The following is a 15,485-nucleotide window of genomic DNA, read 5'->3' on the forward strand; positions in this document are numbered from 1 at the left end:
AGCCATGATGACTTGAACTTGGGTCTTGGATCTGAATGACTAGAAGAATGGAGTCGGGTATCTTTTTCTTCTCAGTCCTCTCCTTGCTCAGGAACCTTCCCCATCAGTCTTTGTTGGATCCTTCTGGTGGACCCGTCAGCTGTTGGGTTCTTTTCGGCTCCATCCATGGTCACTTGTGCAGGTCACTCCCTGATTGCTAATACTTGCTCCCATGTTGAAGCCAAATATCTTGAATGTGCTGTTTGGGTCACTCCTACAGGCCCTGGCTCTGGAGGATGCTGAAGGAGGAAGACACGGAAGCAGGACAACCCTGAAAAATTGCGCCTCTTAATCCTGAAACAGGTACCATTTCTGACATTCTTGGAACCAGAATGGTTTATGACAAACAGATCAGAAGATCATTTATTTGATTCTTGTTCTGTGGGAAATGCCCCAAGAAGAGAAAAGGGGAGACTCTGGGCCTGAATACCTAGAGACTTCTGGAAAACTTTCTCTGGGAAATGGTCAGTAGTTGTGTATGCACGTACTGGTTTTCAGGAATGGGGGTAAAGGCATCTGTCGTCTCTCTCTTGGAGCTGTCGTAACTAGTTGTGGTCATGGATGGTAGCTCTAGAAGTGTGTAGAAGGAATTAAAAATGTCTCAGATGCATCTCTGGAAATTATAGTACAGAGGCCAGCTAGAGCCTTCCAGAGCAGGTTCCTGGACCAAGGAAACTTACCTGGCCCTGGGACATTTCCAGTGTTTTTATCAGCTCTGGCCCTGTGATCTCCTCCCATCTCTTTGCTCCTCTAGAAAATAGGCACATAGTTATGACTCTTCAACAAGGTCTCACACAGAAACTCTCTGTAGGTCAGTAGTTTTGTATGTAAGTACTTTTTAATTTTAATTTTAAACTCTGGTCTAGCAAGAGATGGCTCTTTCTGCACATTCTCATTGGCAGTTGGGGAAGGTAAGAGCTGGTGTCTGATTTGATTCATTTGGTGTGTGTGGTTTTGTTTCCTTGGCGTGTGCCATGCTTTCCTTTCTTTTTACATGGGACTCAGAATTGATTGCTTTAGTTTCTTTTTTAATATGGTTTTTAAAAATAAAGTTTCTCTCTTCCATGAGAGAGGGAGAGAAAGCGCCACCCCCAATAGAGTCTTGACACTGCCGTCCACCCCCAGCTTCGCCAGCTCCAGTCATGGCCACATGCGTGCCTAGTGTGCTCGGGGAGGTCTCTGGATGCAAACCGGGAACCTTCCCATGTAGTTCTTCCTCAAAGGGCATCATTTTTTACTATTGTGCCTGTCATGCTTGTTTTTTATTTAATTTTAAGCCCTTGTGTCTTAGTTTTCTAGTAGGAGACAGATGCCTCACTCAAATGAGGTGTTTAGTATGTTGTGTTACTAATAATAGGAATTCCTGAGTCTGGGTGATTTATAGAGAATACAGATTCATTTCGTTCATGGCTTTAGGGGACCAAAGTCAAGAGACTGTATCTGGTGAGAGTCTTACTGGGGGGGGAATTTCTGAAGGTCTGGAGGTAGTGCAGGACATTGCATGGTGAGGGTGCCAGTGAGTAAGCCCGGATTCAGTCATAGGGGTCTTACCTAGTGACTTTATCTAATCCTAATCTTTTCCCAGAGACCCCATCGTTCAACACCATGGTTCGATTAAATTTTCATGCTCTTAATTCTGTCCCAACCAAATTTTAATACATGGATTTGTGGAGGGACACATTCTAACCAGCATGGAGTAATTAAGAGCGTCTACTGAAGGGACTGTTTATAAAAGCGTAGGCAGGATTAAGAGAAACCATCAGGGCATGCTGAAGCTTCCCAAGGCCAGCGGTGGCGGAGATCTGGTATCGTGCCTGGGCCCAGAGGAAGAGGAATGGACTCACTGCCATGAATGAAAGAGAAGCCTTCTCCCATAGAGGGATGCAGCCAACCTATGGCAACATGTCCAGGGAAGAGATGGGAGAATAAATATCCTCATTGAACTCTTCTCCCTGTTCTCCCATCGCCTCCTAATGATGGCAGCTCGCAGTAGGCAGCCTGCCAGAGCCCGTAGACAAGGGGGCCTGATAGATTTGAGCCCATAGAGATCACAGCCTCTGAGGGGCAGAGCTGAGTGCAAAACAGTGGATCATCAGGAGCCATTGGAAGCTGACAGAGCCCAGAGGCACATGTCACTGGGATTACATTGTAAGGGATGTGTGTACTAGAGAACCAATAGAGAGTTTTAAGTTTGTCTGGATGAAACTTTGTGTTCTTAGAACAGCTACAGAGAACCGCTGGCTGTGAAGGCTGGAAGGAGCAACAGAAACCCTCATCCTCTTTAGAGCTGAAAAGACTCAGAGAAGTCAAGCGACTTGCCCAAGGCCACTCATTAATTCCATAGAATGTTTCTTGAAAGCCTGTTATATTTTCTTGAGGAAAAACAAAAACAAAAACAAAAACACTTGAAACAGTTAAGAAACAGTGTAAAGCAAAATCTGAACAGGTTCCAGGGAGAGGCTATAGTAACAGAATACCTTAGTCTAGTGACTTATCACCCACAGAGATCTGTGTGTTACAGTTCAGGAGGTTTGAAGTTCAAGATCAGGGAGCCAGGGTGCTCAGGGTCTGCGGAGGGCCCTCTTCCAGATTGCACACTGCTGACTTCCTGCTATGTCCTTACGTGGGACCAGAGACCTCTGTCAGGTCTTTTTCATGACGATGCTAATCTTATTCATGAACGCTCTGCCCTGGAGCTAATCACCTTCCAAAAAGCCCCCACCCATAAGAGGTTAAGATTTCTTTATTATTTTAAGGATTATTTATTTAATTAAATTAATTAATTATTATTATTAATTAGCTACATGGCATGTGTGCACACTAGAGACACAGATAGATAAGAGAGAGATAAAGTGAGAAAGCAGGCTGCCGAGTCTGGAAATCAAACTCCAGTTGGCCACATGAGAGTCCAACCATCATGCCACCTGCTGGTCCCTTGGAGGTTAAGATTTCTATGCATGAATTGTCAAGGAACGCAATCGTTCAGATCACAGAAGCACTTGTTTCTCATTTCTCATTTGGGATTATTTTGGACTGTGAATACCAGAAAACCAAACTCAATGGGGTTCCCACAGCACAGGAGATTCATTGGCTTATGTGCCTGCGACCTGCAGGGATAGGGTGGCCTAGGGATAGGGTAGCCTGCAGAGCAGTGTGAACCAGCACTCAGTACTATGCTAAAACATCTAGTTCCTTCATTTCTCTGCTCAGTCTTACCCCAGTCAGTTCATTCTCAGGCTGGCTTTTGTACCAAGCCGAGAGTAGGAAGGGAGTACATAGAACTCTGAGCACTGGGCCAGCACGTAGCGTGGTGGTTAAGGTGACTGGATCCCACATGACTGACTTTGTGGTTTGAGTCCTGGATCCAGCAGCTTAAAAATATTAAAAAACAAACAAACAAAACAAACATGCTGGGTGTGTGTACATGTGTGCACAAAATCCTGAGGGGAGAATAGAGAAGAAGGGATTGTGGTGTGGCCACAGAGTTTTAAGTTTGTCTGGATGAAACTTTGTGTTCTTAGAACAGCTACAGAGAACCGCTGGCTGTGAAGGCTGGAAGGAGCAACAGAAACCCTCATCCTCTTTAGAGCTGAAAAGACTCAGAGAAGTCAAGCGACTTGCCCAAGGCCACTCATTAATTCCATAGAATGTTTCTTGAAAGCCTGTTATATTTTCTTGAGGAAAAACAAAAACAAAAACAAAAACACTTGAAACAGTTAAGAAACAGTGTAAAGCAAAATCTGAACAGGTTCCAGGGAGAGGCTATAGTAACAGAATACCTTAGTCTAGTGACTTATCACCCACAGAGATCTGTGTGTTACAGTTCAGGAGGTTTGAAGTTCAAGATCAGGGAGCCAGGGTGCTCAGGGTCTGCGGAGGGCCCTCTTCCAGATTGCACACTGCTGACTTCCTGCTATGTCCTTACGTGGGACCAGAGACCTCTGTCAGGTCTTTTTCATGACGATGCTAATCTTATTCATGAACGCTCTGCCCTGGAGCTAATCACCTTCCAAAAAGCCCCCACCCATAAGAGGTTAAGATTTCTTTATTATTTTAAGGATTATTTATTTAATTAAATTAATTAATTATTATTATTAATTAGCTACATGGCATGTGTGCACACTAGAGACACAGATAGATAAGAGAGAGATAAAGTGAGAAAGCAGGCTGCCGAGTCTGGAAATCAAACTCCAGTTGGCCACATGAGAGTCCAACCATCATGCCACCTGCTGGTCCCTTGGAGGTTAAGATTTCTATGCATGAATTGTCAAGGAACGCAATCGTTCAGATCACAGAAGCACTTGTTTCTCATTTCTCATTTGGGATTATTTTGGACTGTGAATACCAGAAAACCAAACTCAATGGGGTTCCCACAGCACAGGAGATTCATTGGCTTATGTGCCTGCGACCTGCAGGGATAGGGTGGCCTAGGGATAGGGTAGCCTGCAGAGCAGTGTGAACCAGCACTCAGTACTATGCTAAAACATCTAGTTCCTTCATTTCTCTGCTCAGTCTTACCCCAGTCAGTTCATTCTCAGGCTGGCTTTTGTACCAAGCCGAGAGTAGGAAGGGAGTACATAGAACTCTGAGCACTGGGCCAGCACGTAGCGTGGTGGTTAAGGTGACTGGATCCCACATGACTGACTTTGTGGTTTGAGTCCTGGATCCAGCAGCTTAAAAATATTAAAAAACAAACAAACAAAACAAACATGCTGGGTGTGTGTACATGTGTGCACAAAATCCTGAGGGGAGAATAGAGAAGAAGGGATTGTGGTGTGGCCACATCCCCCATGGGGGGTGAGTTCTCTTTTTCTCTATCTGTCTTTCTCATATGTCCTACAGGAAAAACAACAACAAAAAAAATTAAAGTAAATAAATAAACTGAATACTCTTGCTAAAGGAGGGAAATAGATATTCGGAGTAGAAATTGACATTCACATACTGTGTCATCTATAAAAATCGAGTAAAAGCTTGGTAATTTGCATTAATTGCTTCAGGTCGTAGTGACAGGAAACCCACTCTTAACTAGTAAAGCCAAAATTTTGAAGTGTTTTAACACAACGTAGTTCTGAACAGAGCCTTTCCAAACAGTTCCTGTTGGAAGCAAATAGCATCTGTTTTTCAGTATGTCTTAAAACATAGGACCTTCTAGTCGGTTAAATATGCCTTCTGCAATCCTCTTTAATTTCTAATTTGCTTATTCAACCTTTTTATAGCCAGAGTACACACTGAACTCAAATCTAGCTTGGTGGAGACTAAATTATAGTAATGAGGTTCTTCATTTATAACCTCGTCTATAAAATGGGAGTAAGAATAGCTCCGACTTTATAGGTTTGCTGTAAGGAGTAACCGAGGTAATCCGAGTAAAGCGCTTAGCCCAGTGACAGGTCCAATAAATGCTACCTTTATTACTGTCATAGATCGCCACGGATTGTCACCTTTATGTGTTGATGTCCATGTTTAATCTAGGGAATTAACTCTCTTCACAACAGGTAAATTATCTGCCTTTGATTAGCTTTGTTAGAGATGAGGTAAATAAAGGTATTAAAATATTTAGAGCTTATGGAATTTTTTGTCTTTTTTGAAACTGGAATTTTTTAGTTTTTCATTGGGATTCATTTCAGGGCAAACCTAAATAAAGAAAAGCTTATTAAAATGACATACAGTCGTTTTTTAAAAAAAATTTTTAAAAATTCATTGATCTATTTATTTGTTGTGATTTTAAGCCACAGGGTCTGAGTTTTAAACTATGATTGGCCATGTGAGATTCCAGCACCCTAAACACCATCCCACCTGCTGGCCCCAGTATACAGTTAAATTTAAAAGCTGATATAATCTCTAGAAAACAGGAATTTTAAGATTTTTATGGCAACAGGTTACTATTACTGGTTGAAAAACTCTTGAAATAGTTGATGGCCTGTCATAGTTTTTTTCCTCCTGATTTTCTTCCTGTGTTCTCCTTTGGAGAGTCTGGAGGGGTAGATAGCCCCTTGGACATTTTTTCCAAACTTACTGCACAGCCAGGCTTCCTTGGGCAGGTGGGTTTGGGGCTCACCTGGATGGGATGAGATGCTGTGAGGAACTAGTTTTAGGCATTCATTTCAGGAGGTTTCAGCCGACAGAATGCTATGAATCGTTCTCTAGAGCATTTGGTGCCATGGGCCTGACCTCCCAACATCTAGGAGCATCAGGTGTCTTGATTTGGGTTCCCAGATTCATGGTGGAGAGGGCACCAGTTTCAACATGAGAAGAAAGTAGCTTTGAGAGCAGAGGGTATAGCAAGGGGCAAATATTTTAGCTACCAGCAACTTTAAAGACCATACATTTTTCTTTCGTTTTGTTTTGTTTTGTTTTGTTTTGTTTTGTTGTAGGTATGTGTGCTGGCTAGAAGGAGACAGAGAAAGAAGGGAGAATGACCACACCACAATCCTTTCTCCTCCACTAAACTCTTGGGATTTGGGGCATGCAAACACACACAGAGCATGTTTTTCAAGCTCCGGTTTCAGGGCTTGAACCACACAGCTGGGATCCAGCTGTCTTAAACTCCATGCCACCTGCTGGCCCGAGATCAAATGTTTTTCATCGCCTATCTCCACCTCCTGAGCACTGACTAAAATTAGACTAAAGTTTTCTGTGAGTTGTTGCTGTCCTCAATGCTGGTCAGTTTCAGAGGAGAACGGATTGACCCTAAATTCCTCGCCCCAGAAGGTGCTATAGACAAGTGGTTCTCTAATGTAATAGATTGCTTGGACCAAGAAAATGCCCAAGAAAGTGATCTGACTTAGGGCTATTAGTATTTTTATTTTGCCAAAATACAATACGAGGATGTTTTAAACATCTAACATCTGTCAGCAACATTTTGTAAAAAGACCGTCTTGAGGCCAAAATAGTAGGAAAGAGGAACTCTAAGAACAAAATGTAAATCTTTACATTGAAAATACTCACCTTTAGGAATAATTTATTTCACTGTTCATATTTTTTCTGATGTTTCCTGTACAAACTACATTTTGGTCAATAGTAGGCCAAATATACTGCAGTGGTCCCAAAGATTCTAATACAGCTGGAACATCTCTATGGCTTGGTGACATGTAGCACAATGCATTATTCACGAGTGTGCCATGGCGCTGGGGGGAATGAGCCTACTATAGTGAATGGCCAGGCTTACAAAAGCATCGCACATACAATTGTGTATAATACATAATACCTGATGATGACAATGAGCAACCATGTTCCTGGGTTATGTATGTATTATACTATACTTTTAAATTATGATTTTTTTTCTATTTCCTCCTTCTACTCATGAAAAAAAAAGTTTACCATAAAAAAATATTCCCTGTTACTCTAACAGCAACCTATGTTTATCTCATCTCTTTCAAAAAAAGAATTAAATAATTATTTATTTAATTGTATTTATTATAATTATTATTGTTATTAATTATTTACCTTTACTCTTATTATTTTAAAATTTATTGGTACCAGCAGTTGGCATAGTGGCTATGTTGTTGGACTCCCATGTAGATGACCGCGATTTGAGTCCCGGACCCGGTGGCTTACACTCACGCTGGGCATGTGTGGGTGCGTGCCCAAGATCCCGAGAGGAGAATGGAGGAGAAGGGATTGTGTTGTGGTCATCCTCCCTGGGGGGTGATTTCTTGCTCTGTCTCTCTGTCTTTCTGGTGAGCGCCTGTGCCCTATAGCAAAAACCTCTCCAAATTTTTATTTTTTTATTTATTTTTTATTATAGGGTATTTACTTACTAGAGAGAGACAGAGAGAGAAAAAGTGAGAAAGCAAGCCACCAGGTCTGGGACTCAAACTGTGGTCGGCCATGTGGGAGTCCAATGCCTCAACCACCATGCCATCTGCTGGCTTTACCCCATCTCTTAATTGCATCAGTTTCCGCTATGGTTGATTTAATCTCATGTTCTTTTGTGTGTGAATAGCATCTGGAAGAAGGCACTTAAGGGGTTCAACCATGACTTCAGTGGATTTGCAAAATCCAGTGGTTGCAAAAATCAACAGGGCTGTGGTTGAGATGACAGTTTTTTTTGTTTGTTTTGTTTGTTTGTTTGTTTGTTTTTGAGGGAGAGAGATTTTTGCTATAGGGCACATGTGCTCTCCAGAGAGACAGAAAGTGAGAAATCACCTCCCAGGGGGTATGGCCATACCTCAATCCCTTCTCCAATCTCCTCTGAGGATTTTGGGCATGCACGCACACACATGTGCCCAGAGTGAGTTTTAAGTTGCCGGGTCTGGGACTGGAACCGCTGTTGACTATGTGGGAATCCAGTGATGTAACCATTATGTCATCCACTGGTTCCCAACATAACCAACAGCTTTAACTGCAATGTGGATGAGGATGACATGGAGAAGCTCCTTGAGGTGGTTCCTCAGAAATTGACTACTGAGAAGCTGTTGGGACTAGAACAGGCACGCAGAGCTGAGGAAAAGAAAAGGAAACTGCATGAGAAGAAAAGAGGAGCCCCCATGAAAATTTACAGTAAGGAGTTTAGCGGAAGATTTTCCAGACCTTAACAAGCTCTTTGCCAAGTTTGAGCCTTGGCTATGGTGGTGCAAATCTTAATATCGGAGGCCTGCATTCATATCCCTGATTTGAACGAGTCGGGCATGGTGGTGCCTGGCTGTGATCCTAGCTCTCTGAGAGGCTGGGCAGAAGATCACAATGGTCAGATCCTGAAGGGGGGCGGGGGGGAGTCTGTCTTTCTTCCCACATCCCTCTGTCTTTCTCTCCCTATCTCTTTCATGTCTCTCTCTCATAAAAAAAGAAGTTTGAAAACATGGTCCCCAGTGCTGAAAGGTTTTCATTTACACAGAGTAATGTTTATGGTACATATGCTGATAACAGACAAATCTGTGATTAAAAAACAAAAAACAAACCAAGGGGAACCAGCAGTTAGCGTAATGGCTATGTCGCTGGACTACCATGTAGTTGACCTCAGTTTGTGTCCCGGACCCAGTGGCTTAAAACTTACGCTGGGCGCATGTGCGTGCATGCCCAAGATCCCGAGAGGAGAATGGAGGAGAAGGGATTGCGGAGTGACCATCCCCCCTGGGGGGTGATTTCTCGCTTTCTGTCTCTCTGTCTCTGTCTATCTGGTGAGCGCATGCGCCCTATAGCAGAAAAAAAAGAAACTCTCAAAAAAACAAACCAAGTAACCACCATGGACGTATTTTAGAAAAAAGCAACACCTCCTCGAGCCTTGGGCGGGATTTTTAGAAGAAGGCTTTTCTTTTCTTTTCTTTTTTTAATGTTTTTATTTAAAACCTTATTTTCATTTTCCAGTAGTTATTAATTTATGACTCTAGAATTAGTACTTCCTCCAGATGGCTTTTTTAAGACAAAAGATACATGATCCCAATTACACAAGTCAAATCCTAGACCGGGTACACTGGGTTGAAGAAGGCAATTCTATCATCAAGGCTGACTGTCCCATGTGTAATATTGCCCTGGAAGGCCTTCCCGTGGAACAAAATATGGAGGTGGAAGGTAATGATATTGATGTTCCTACCCCATGTATGTGTTTATATATTTTTTCCAAATAATTATTTTATTTAATTTTATTCATCATTTTTACTATTTTTTTATTTGACCAGAGTGAGACAGAGAGAAAGTGAGAAAGCAAGCCGCCAGGTCTAAGACTTGAACCGAGACTTGAACTGCTGGCCCCTATATATTAGTTTTTAAAAAAATATTTTAAAAAATATCTTTTGGGGGGAATGGCAGGTGGTGTGGTGGTTAAGGGCGCTGGACTCCCACATGGCTGACTGCAGTTCAATTCCCCCATCTTGGCGGCTTGCTTTCTTACTTTCTCTCTCTCTCCTCCACCACCACCTGCTCTGGTCAAATGAAAATAAATAAATAAACAAATAAAATAAATAAAGTTCAATAAAATAATTTTTAAAAAAATCTTGTGGGAGCTGGCAGGTGGCATGGTGGTTGGAACTCTGTACTCCCATGTGGCCAACCGCAGTTCGAGTCTGAGACTTGGTGGCTTGCTTTCTCACTTTCCCTCTCTCTCTCTCTGGTCAATTAAAAAAAATAATAACAATAAGGGACCAGCAGTTGGTGAAATGACTATGTCGCTGGACTCCCATGTAGTTGACCGCGATACGAGTCCTAGACCTGGTGGCTTAAACTCACGCCAGGCACGTGTGCATGCATACCCAAGATCCCGAGAGGAGAATGGAGGAGAAGGGATTGTGGCATGGCCATCCCCCCGGGGGTGGTTTCTTGCTTCCTGTCTCTCTGTCTCTCTCTGTCTTTATGGCGAGTGCACGTGCCCTATAGCAAAACCTCTAAAAAAAATTAATAATAAATAAAATAAAATAAATGAGTCTTGTTTGTAAACTGTCAAGAACTATGGAGTATGAGCTAAAATTTTTTGATATGTAAAGTAAATGTTTGTGGAAAAATGTAAAAATAAATAAATAAATTTTAAAAAATAAAAAAAAATAAAAATCATAGAGACCCACCAAAAAACATATATCTTTTAAATACAAAACAAAAACATATAGAATAAGGATATAAAGAATGACAGTATTTTTAAAAAAATAATTATTTAATTTTATTTATCATCATTATTTTTTTTTAATTTGCTATAGGGCACGTGCACTTACCAGAGAGAGAGAGAGAGAGAGAGAGAGAGAGAGAGTGAGAAAGCAGGCTGCTAGGTCTGGAACTCCAACTATATCAGCCATGTGGGAAGTCTAGAGCCCTAATCACCATGCCACCTGCTCGCCCTGAGAATGACCATCCTTTCGTACATCTGTACAATGTGTTTATGTGTATAATGTGTTTGCTAAGTGTTATTGCAAAAGCATTTTAAAAAATTAAAAAGTTATAGTAAGCTAACTTTGTAATAACAATATACTCTATTGTTGAAGAAAGCAGACATTTAATGAATGTAGTGTTCTCAGTGTACAGTGTTTGTAAGGTCAGTAGCGGTGTGCAGTGTACTCAGTAACTCACCCTGAGCAAATTCCAGTCCTCCAAGCCCCAGTCATGCTAAGTGTCTGATCTTGGTGTACTATTTCTTATCCTTTATACCATTTTTTACTGTACTTTTTCTCTATTTAGATAGGTTTAGATACGCCGATCCCACTGTGCTAACAGTTGTCTGCAGTACTCAGTACAGTAACATGCTGTCTGGGTGTATAGCCTGGGAGCAGTAGGCTGTCTACCATGCAGCCCGGGTGTGTAGCAGGCCGTACCATCCAGGTTTTATAAAAACACTCTACGATGTTTGCACAATGACGGAATAGCCTAAAGGTGCAGTTCTCAGAATGTATCCTGTTGTTAAGCGATGCATAACTCTACATTAAGGATGGGCACTGTGTTGCTTCTGCCGGTAAGGGGCGTTGGGGAACGGCTTGGAGATGTGACATCATCTGCGTAATGTGCAGCTATGGGAAACGCGTACTCGGTGAGGAAGCCTCACTCAGTGCCCAGGAGTTCTCTAGAGTCCTGTCTTGATCCGACTTACAGATTAAAGATGGAGGAAAATTCGTTGTAACACAAGTCTTGATAAATCCAATTCCTTCTACGAAGGCAGAACCGTTTACTTTGTCGTCATTAACTTAGAATTGTTAGTCCAACTTTCCACCAGCAGGAAGAAAATCTTGCAGTATCTAAATAGTTTTAATTAAAAGATGTGTCAGCAGGTTTTCCTTTTTCCCAATTTAACCCCAAGAGCCATAAAAATCCTTTCATTTGATTTGGCCTTTGGTCCTGTGGCATGCCTCTGTGGGCGGGAAGGCGTTCGCACACGCGGGAAACTTGGTTCGGTCTGAAGAGCCCCACGAGGAAGGGAGTGCTGGTGAGAAAGGCTCAGTTGTGGGCTGCTGAGTGTTAGTATTTGTAGCAAATGCATCTTGGAGCTGGCAAAATTGTGTGACTTTTTAAGATGTCTTTTAGAGTCATTAAAAAAAAAAAATCCCAACATACACCCAGTCACCCCTGGCATCCAGAGCAGTACTGAAGCATTACTCATTCTGCTTTCATTCACTTGCCTGCTTGGCTTTGCCACAGACACGTTTGCCTCCCAGCCAGGGATTAAGCTTCTGTATTGTCTGTGACAGGTGTGAAAGCAACTCCTCTGCCCTTGTTAGTGGGGACAGAAAGACTGCACGCCCATGTGAAATCCCGAATGGAATCCTGGAATCCTCGAGCCAAAGTGGGTGTTAAGGTCCCTGCCTTCCTGCTGGATTATCCTAATACTCATCCCCAGGACTGGCAAAAGGTGCCCTAGTCCTAATGTGTCATGGGTCTCTAACATTTTGAGCCTCTGAACGAGGACATGAACTCAGATGTGTCTTTCTTAAGAAAAAGACTGTTCTGTAGCACACGCACATGCCTTCTTAACTGTGCTCTGGGCGTGGCATCACTGAGTCTGTGTTATAGTCTCTTATATGCCCATATGCAAGTTCTAGCAGACAGTTAATCTTAAGTTTTTCGATTCCTTACCATTCATGTCTCTCAGGGTGTATCTTACTCTACAGCAGACCATGCCATCTGCAGAGCTATAGCTTAGTATTATTATTTTTTAATTTTGTCATAGGAAGTGTGTGCTTGCCAGAGAGAGACAGAGACAGAAAGGCAAAGTGAGACATCACTTCCCTAGGGTGGATAGCCACACCGCAATCCCTTCTCCTACATTCTCTTCTCGGGGAGTTTGGGCACTCACACATGCCTAGCATGTTTTTCAGGACACCAGGTTTGGGCCTTGACCACAGAGTAGGCCATGTGAGATCCAGCACCTTAACTACCATGCCACCTGCTAGCCCGCTTAGTGGTCTTGTTGACAGATATTTTCCCACTTTGTCCTAATCAGCTTGCACTGCCATAATAAGAACCATAGACTGGGTTACTTTACTAATAGAAACTTACTTCTCATAGTTCTAGAGGCATGGCAAGTTCAGGGTCAAGGTGCCTGGCAAGGTAGATTTCATTCTAGGCCTTTTCTCTTGGCTTGTGGGTAGCAGCCATTTTGTTCTGTGCCCACTTGACCTATTCCTTATGGGCTCCCAGAGAGAGGAAGCTCTTGTGTTTCTTTCTCTCCTCAGAAGGGGTCTAATTCCATTAAGGGACTCCACCCTCATGACCCCGTCCAAATCTGATTACCTTCCAAAGGCCCTACCTCCCACTGACCTCCCACTGCAGCTAAGGTGAAGAGAGGGCACTGGGGCTGGGGCTTCAGGATATTAATGGGGGGGGGGGCACAAACATTTAGTCCATAACAACTCTGAGTCTATATTTGTGACCCTCTTAAAGTGCTGGCAGGGTCATTGGTCCAGGGACCCTGCAATAGGAAAGGCTTAAAGTTAAAAGTGTTTGCTGCCATGGGAGAGGCACAGTGAGAAGCTGGAAGACCTTCACTACAGAACTAGAGGTGACCTGGAGGTAGCTAGGTGATCTCTTCTTAAGTTTCCTAGTTCCAAATGTTGGTGGTAAAATTGTGATTGCCCCACTTGCTCGGGCTCTACAAATGTGGATAGTTTAACGGTCACTATTTCCAGACTATCTTCTTTTTTTTGAGAGGGTTTTTTGCTATAGGGCGCATGCGCTCACCAGACAGACAGAGAGAGACAGAGACAGAAAGCGAGAAATCCCCCCTCAGGGGGGATGGTCACACCGTAATCCCTTCTCCTCCATTCTCCTCTCGGGATCTTGGGCACGCACGCATACATGCTCGGCGTGAATTTTAAGCCACTGGGTCCAGGATGCGAACCGCGGTCAACTACGTGGGGGTCCAGCGACATAGCCATTACGCTAATTGCACGTTCCCCAGACTATCTTGTTTAGCCTCCTTTATGTTCCTCTAAAAAGGAGACTCTTGGAACCAAAGCATGAGACTTTTTTTTTCTTTTTCTTTTTTTTTCTTTTTGAGCACTTAATTGTCTTGGGCATTTATTCTCTTTTCACGGGAGAAAGAAAGGCAGTAAATTATATTAAAGCTGTTCCATAGAGATCAGTATCTCCCAGTTCCTTTCAAATGAATGCAAACATGGTAATGTCCATGTGGTCACAGACACTAATATGGACACACGCACACACACACACACACACACACACACACAACCCCTGAGCCAGGTGGACTATTTTAAGAGATAAAAAGGCCTTTGAAAATGCTTTTAAACTTTCAAGGAACAGATCATTTCTGTGTTACATAAACTATTCCAGGATTTAGAAATAAGATGGAAAACTTCCAGATCCTTCTTTCAAGCAAACATGACCCTGATATCAAAGTTGGCAAGTCTCCAGCAGGAGGCTTTATACCAATCTCACTTAGGAATGTAAAAATTTTAGATAAAATTCTAGTGAGTAGATTTCAACAATAGAGTATATGAATGTTCCATTTATATAAATAGATGATATTCCTAGAATGCAAGAAAGGCTTTATATGCATGTATTTGTATGCGATTCACATACATTGTTAAAACATGTAATAATCTCATTAATTCCCTCAAATCTATAGTAGTCATCAATTCCAAAGTGCATTCAGTCATTTCAGCTTTTATTTTTTCATAAACCACTTTAAAAGGAATATATAAAGTGACCATCCATTATTGTGCTAAGGAAGATGAAGTTCATGTCACCCACTGCCATATACTTATTGGTGAGACACTAAAGGTTTCATTGATTGGGGTCAGCAAATGGGGCCAGCAAATGGTGTAGTTTTTTTAAGGTGCTAGACTTCCATATGACCGACCATGGTTTGAGTCCCAGACCTGGCAGCTTGAAAAATCACACCAGGCGTGCGTGCATGTGTGCCCAAAATCCTAGGAGGAGAATGGAGAAGGGATTGCAGTGTGGCCATCCAATGGGGAGTGATTTCTCACTTCTCTTCTCTTTGTTGAGTGTATGTACCCTATGACAAAAAGCTTTAAAAAAAAAAAAAGGGAGGTCGGGTAGGGCTTCATTGATTACCACTGAGCTCCAAACAAGACTAGCGCTAGTAAACATTGTTTCTTTAGGTTTTAGTCAATGTAGAAATTTATGAAATAAAAACTCAGAGAATAAATATTGTTAAGAAAATGATAAAGTTGGGGCTGGCAGGTGCCATGATGGGGAGGGCACTAAACTCTCACATGGCCGACTGCAGTTTGAGTCCTGGACCTGGTGACTTGTTTTCTCACTTCTTCTCTGTCTCTCTTTGGTCAAATAAATAAATAAAATAAATAAAATAAAATAAGAAATAAAATAATTTTTCTAAAATAAAAAGAAAGAAAATGATAAAGCTTTCATTAATTACAAATTGCTCACTTGCCAGGACCAGCAGTTAGCGTAATGGCTATGTCGCTGGACTCCCACGTAGTCGACCACGGTTCGCGTCCCGGACCCGGTGGCTTAAAACTCACGCTGAGCGCGTGTGCGTGCGTGCCCAAGATCCCAAGAGGAGAATGGAGGAGAAGGGATTGTGGCGTGAC

The 15,485-nt window shown here is 42.4% G+C and overlaps 1 protein-coding gene across 1 annotated transcript in view; it reads left to right on the forward strand.

The window, feature by feature from the left end:
* TRERF1 (transcriptional regulating factor 1) overlaps positions 1-15,485 on the forward strand; it is a 286,295-nt gene that overhangs the window by 113,849 nt on the left and 156,961 nt on the right. Inside the window, exon 3 of the mRNA XM_027771903.1 lies at positions 260-342. The gene's annotated coding sequence lies outside the window, so the exon portion shown is untranslated. The remainder of the gene's footprint in view (positions 1-259; positions 343-15,485) is intronic.

The sequence above is a fragment of the Tupaia chinensis genome, unplaced genomic scaffold (genome assembly GCF_000334495.1).
Source record: "Tupaia chinensis unplaced genomic scaffold, TupChi_1.0 Scaffold000238_1, whole genome shotgun sequence".
Taxonomy (NCBI): Eukaryota; Metazoa; Chordata; class Mammalia; order Scandentia; family Tupaiidae; genus Tupaia; species Tupaia belangeri.